Source organism: Stylophora pistillata, chromosome 5 (genome assembly GCF_964205215.1).
Source record: "Stylophora pistillata chromosome 5, jaStyPist1.2, whole genome shotgun sequence".
Lineage (NCBI taxonomy): Eukaryota > Metazoa > Cnidaria > Anthozoa > Scleractinia > Pocilloporidae > Stylophora > Stylophora pistillata.
In genome coordinates, this window is record NC_142523.1 from 24,232,941 (window position 1) to 24,239,273 (window position 6,333).

Below are 6,333 nucleotides of genomic sequence, written 5' to 3' on the forward strand. Positions count from 1 at the left end.
GGAGCTGAATTTACTGGTTTTTTCTTTTCTTTTTTCTTTTTTTTTTTTTTTTTTGTGTGGCTACTTCCGCGTGTGTCATCGAAATAAGTGAGTAGGTGAGTGAATGATGGCAAGAATAGAATTCTGATCGTGACCCAATTTTTGACCCGGAACATCACCTAAGCACAAGTATGCAATGAGGTTAAGGGCGTGAGATAAAAATAAATTAAATTTTTGACATCTTTTCAATGTGCCTGTTTATTTTTTGCCCGCACTAGAAAAGCTCAAGTCTATCAGGAACGAGCCTCTTACATTCAAATAGGAAACATTCTATATTCACTTCTTTATTCTCGAGTATACTAGATCCAGTTTTTAAAAGAACGCTTTTCAGTTCCTCACAAATAGGCCCGGAGATGTTTTACAATATGCCATTTGATTCAAGTATTCAAGTACATAATCAACCCCAGCCTGGGCCAACTTTGTTTGCTTTAAGTAGTCTTTTATTTCCCAATTCCTATTTTTTTATTCTTTCTACGCTTTTATCGATGACAAAGCGTAAAAGGAGCTGAATTTACTGTTTTTGTGGCTATTTCCGCATGTGTCATCGAAATGAGTGAGTAGGTGAGTGAATAATGGTAACAATAGAATTCCGATCTTTGACCCAAATTTTCACCCGAAACATCACCTGAGCGCAAGTATACAATGAGGTAAAGGGCGTAGAATAAAAAGAAATTAAATTTCTGACATCTCTTCAATGTGCCTGTTTATCTTTTTCCCGCACTGGAAAGCTCAAGTCTATCAGGAACGAGCCTCTTACATTCAAATAGGAAACATTCTATACTCACTTCTTTATTCTCGAGTATACTTAATCCAGTTTTTAAAAGAACACTTTTCATTTCATCACACATAAGCCCGGAGATGTTTTACAATATGCCATTTGCTTGCTTTAAAGTCCACCTGGATGTAACAAAACAACTCAAATTCTCTTCAACAGAATTGAAATGGAAAGTAAACATATCTAAGATTACAAAATATTCCGATGGATATCACAAACAAGGGATTTGGAGGACTTTTGTTGTAGTTATAAACTTCAGTTTGATCGTGAGTTAAAGCGTATGACGTCAGCAAAAAGGCTGGACTGTAGATTGTCCAAACTGTTCTGAGCTCACCTCTGATTACAAGGGATGAAAATCCACCGAAGCTGAAAATGTAGATCTCATGAATTGATGCTGCAACTGCAGGAAGAACATGAACGGTGAAATTGCGTAAAACTAGAAATTCTGCAGCCCCTTGTCCTTCTGAGAGACAAACCAGAAAAACTATCCAAGCGATAGCATTTATGGTAGGAAAACACACTTCACAAATTGCTGTGGAAACGCCGTCGAAACACGCAACATAGCTCAGCAAAAATGAAGAGAAAAACGCAATTTGTAAAATAGAAAACCACGAGCAAAGATACTTTGTGTCTGGCGTATGAGTTTGAAAAACCAGTTGGTAAAGGACAGAAAACAACGTTGTAATGTAAAGACAGGTCCACACTATAAACACGAATTCCACAGAGGCAGAGGTTTTTCTCAGTCTTTTAGGCTGCTTTAGTCGTGTTTTGACTTGTGTCTCGATCCATGCGCAAGTCAAAGCACAAAACATGTACAAAGTGTTAAGGTAGATCAGTTCAGACGCTGCCAACATGATTGCATTGTAACTGCTAACTACTCCATGACTGTAGCTTCGCCGTGTGTACGAGCTCACTTTGTGTCCCTTCTTCTAGGTCTGGCTCACGTCTACACAGCGAAATATTAACCTCACCAGTGGCTTTCGCAGGGGGGTAAACAAAAAATTGGCTTCGGTTTCTCTGTGTGCATGTAGGGATGGAAAATTGATTCGTGTTTCTCTTACCTCAATCAGTAAACGAACGGTTACACGTCAAAGCCATTCAAAGCATAATAAAATAAATAAAACTCGAACGTCAATGAAAAACGTCAGTCTTTTTTGACAAATTACCGGCAATCTAATTTGGGAACTGAGGAGTCGGCCGCATTTAATTAAGACAGGGAGATTAAAGGACCAACTGCTCGGAAAGTCTGTCAGCCGGAAATTATTTCTGTTCTTTACTGACGGCTATCGGCTAGGATACGCAATATAAACGGCAAATTAAATATGCGCGCGACACATTACATTAAAGAGGCGTGATATGAATGACAAGCATTTAAACAAAGGAAAAAGAGATTTGACTTGATACGAATAGCTTAGATTTCATTTACACTAATGCGGCTTATTACTGAGAAATTAAAGTGGCCTTGTTACTAGTTACAAATGTGTTTTTGCAGTTCATTTCGAGGAAAGACGCATCCATTTGCGTGAAAAGGCGAACAATGGTGTGAAGTTACGTTATTAGTAACCTAAAATCAGATTCATCAGCATGAAATAACATTTTGGGCATTCTTATGCGTCATTCGTCAAACAAAAGGGAAAAATATGCTTTCCTTTGCGTTTTTAATATTTGAGTCATCTTGAAAGTGAACAGAGACAACACAAAAACATCCAAGTGTAGAGAGCATTTAACAACATTTTTATCACATAAAAGGTTAAGCTAAGAATGTTTACATATTTATTTAAAACTTCTAATTACATATCCTGGAGGCGGCTTTCAACATTGGGATGGAAATGCTGTCAGGTGTAGAACATACTTGACGTAGACGTTCAAATATTTAGTTTTGACGCGTCGACGCAAAGCAGTAACCTGGCAGTCTTTCAAAAACCAATGAAAGCAACTTTGTTTTTCAACTAGGCATGAAATGAAACAAACATAAAGCATAGCTGAGAAATAACAGCTAAAGGTAGAAAATATAGCAGTTACTTAGTATAAACTAAGGCCGTGTAGAGTAATGAATGCAAAAACCACTTTCGTTGGCGTCCAATAAACGGGAGGACCAAATATATTTTTTTCACGTTGTTCTTGTAGATAGCTGTGTTTTTGGTATGTAGATTCGTTGGCATGTAGCTTATGTAATCATGCTACGAAATGAATACGGTTAGGTTATTTGACGGAATCTCGATTTTTTGATGACTAAGATCTCAAAACTTTACTTCAGTAAATTTTGTGATATGTCTGATTTATGTTTAAGAATGTATTCGTTGTGTGATGGGATGTGATGTGATTTTTTGCTTAGCCTCTTTAGTTGCTTTAGTCCTGTTTGACTAGTGTCTCAATCCATGCGCAAGTCAAAGAGCAAAATATGTAGAAGGTGTTAAGGTAGGTCAGTTCAAACGCTGCCAACATGATTGCATCGCAACCGCTAGCTGCTCCTTGACTGTAGCTCCATCGTGGGTACAATCTAACTTTGTGTTCCCTCTTCTACGTCTGGTTCACGTCCAGTCTACACAGCGAAATATTAACCTCAACGGCAGTAGCTTTCTCAGGGTGGTTAAAAAAGTTGGCTTCGGTTTCTCTGTTTTGCATGTGGGGATGGAAAATCGATGCACGTTTCTCTTACGTTGATAAGTAAACGGACGGTTACATGTCAAAGCCATTCAACGCGTAAGAAAATAAATAAAAATCGAGCGTCAATGAAAAAACGTCAATCCTTTTAATAACCAGTAATCTAATTTGGGAACTGATGAGTTGGTCGAATTTAATTAGACAGGGAGATTAAGGAAGCAATGGTTATGAATTAGCCGGGAGTTATTCGGCTACCGGCTAAGATACGCAATGCAAACGGTAAATCAACTATGCGCTTGACATATCACATTAAAGAGGCACAGGTATGAACGACAGCTATTTAAACAGAGGAAAAAGAAATATGATTGAAACGAATAGCTAAGATTCCATATATACTTATGACCCGGAGAAATTAAAGCGGCCAAGATTCTAGTTACAAATTCGGCTCATTATGTGATATAAACGCATTCAATGGCATGAAATTACTTTGTTAACGACAAAAACGATCATCTGCGCGTAAATCAGATTCATCAACGACTTTTGCAATTTAATCAGCGTGCAAGAACTTTCTTGGGCGTCATTCGTCAAACAAAAGAGAAAAATATGCTTTCATTTGCGTTAACATTCAAGTCTTCAACACCATCTTGTAAGTCAACAGAAACAACACAAAAACCTTGAAGTGTAACACAGGGCCCGCGGAGCGCATTTTCAAATGGGGGGCTAATGCAAACGCGTTAGCGTGAGCCAACTAGGGGGGGTCCGGTGGCATGCTCCCTCGGGAAAATTTGAAGTTAAAGTCTTCTGAAATGGCTAGAAATGGATCTAAAACTGATAAAAGTGAAGTTAATTTTTAATTCTTATAAAACAACGAGTAACAAACTGGTAAACTCACGTCTTACCAAATTCAAATGAATAGACTAACTTATAAGTAAAAAAAAAAATAGCGATTTAATCAGCCAAAAAAGTGGGGGGGCTTTTTAGCCCCCCCCCCAGCCCCACCCCCCCCAGCCCCACCCCCTGTGCGGTCCCTGTATAGAGCATTTAACAACATTTTTACCACAGAAAAGGTGCCTAAGCTAAGAATGTTTAAATATTTATTTAAAACTACTAATTACATATCCTGGAGGCGGCTTTGTGCAATGGAAATGGAATGCTATCAGGTGTAGAACATAAATGTCGTAGACAGTCAAATATTTAGTTTTGACGCGACGACGCAAAGCAGTAACTTGGCAGTCTTTCAAAACCAATGAAATCAATGCTACTTTTATTTTCAACTAGGCATGAAATGGAGCAAAAATAAAATAAAACTGAGAAATAACAGCAAAATTGTTTGTAAAGGCTTTAAGGCAGAAAATGTAGCCGTTGCTTCGTGTAAATGAAAGCCGTGTAGAGTAAATGCAAATTCCACTTTCGTTGGCTTCCAATAAACGGGTGAGCCAAATATATTTTTTTACGTTGTTGTTGTAGATAACTGCGTTTTGGTATGTAGATTCGTTGGCATGTAGGTTACGTAATCATGCTACCAAAATGAATATTTAAAGTTTACGGTTAAGTGTTGTTATTCGACGGCAGCTCGATTTTTGATGACAAAGATCTCGAGACTTTAATTTACTTCAGTAATTTTTTGTGATATGTCTGATTCGCGTTTATGAATATATTCGTTGTGTGATGTGATGTGATGTGATGTGATGAGCTTGCGTATCCTAAGACCATTTTTGTCTGATCAATAAACGGGATACTCATCTGGTTTTCTTAATTGTGCTAAGTTAGAAATTGTTTTGTTGCCATTTTACTGCAGATTGATTAAAGGATTTTTTTTTGTGCTCTTATTACTAAAAAAAAATCGAATAGGATACCGATTCCATATTCATACTTTTATTTTCAAGTTCACATGACCGGCTTTTGATTAGAATATTTTCCACAGACAATCTTTATAAAATTTGGTTTCACCAGCACTGATCTTTCTATTTCTTATCAGTAAACGTCTAAAGGCGACGTAGACACTTCCACTAGTCAGTCAAGATATTGTCAATGCGATACCATCGAGATAACATCCATTCACCGTAAGGTTTCTCCATTTCAGCAAGACATGGTGAATAAGATCTTTAGAAAACTTTTACTCGCTTCTCTGTGACCTGACAATATGACTTATTGAGGAGCCAGTTGTTTTAAATACGTGGAACATATTTACACTCCCAAGAGCACCGTCGGGAGGTTTCCGCTTTTAATCCATTCAGTCATCTTCTTTTTATGTAGAAGCCAGCAACGGCAATATCGCTCGTCCGAATCGATATGGACTGATTGGGTAAGACATCGTCAGACTGTGGATTGTACACGAAAATTACCGATACCGGACGAGGGAAAGAGCCGTTCGTTTTCCCGTCGTGTTTGAAGCATAAATTACCATAAGGAGCGTGGGTGCACGTCACAAAGTTTTGACCACTAAAAAATTGGATCCTGAGAGAACTAAAATGAGATAACTCTAAAACGGTTTGTTCCAAACAACAAAATTAAAGGTACAGAACGGAAGGGCCTAAGTCCCAGCGATTTGACAGAAAATCACATATATACTTATCGATCGAATGGTTCAAGTAGATGAAGTGTATGATTAGGCTAAAACGCAGTGACAGATTCTATCCCCTTGATTCAGAACAATAAAACGAGCGAAGACGGTCCTGCGTAGCTAACGATAATGCGGGGCTAGTTGAGTCTACCAAATGAACTAGAGACACCAAATTTATTCGATACTAAAGAATCTTGTCTCTGACTGTTTCTTACTAATCTCAGGATGTTCAAGGAATGTCTCATTGTAGAGTCGACTGAATTACCATTGGGTTACTAGCATCTAATTTCTCCTTACAATATCACACCTGAATCACACATCAATGTCACGAGAATAAAGGAAATGATCACCA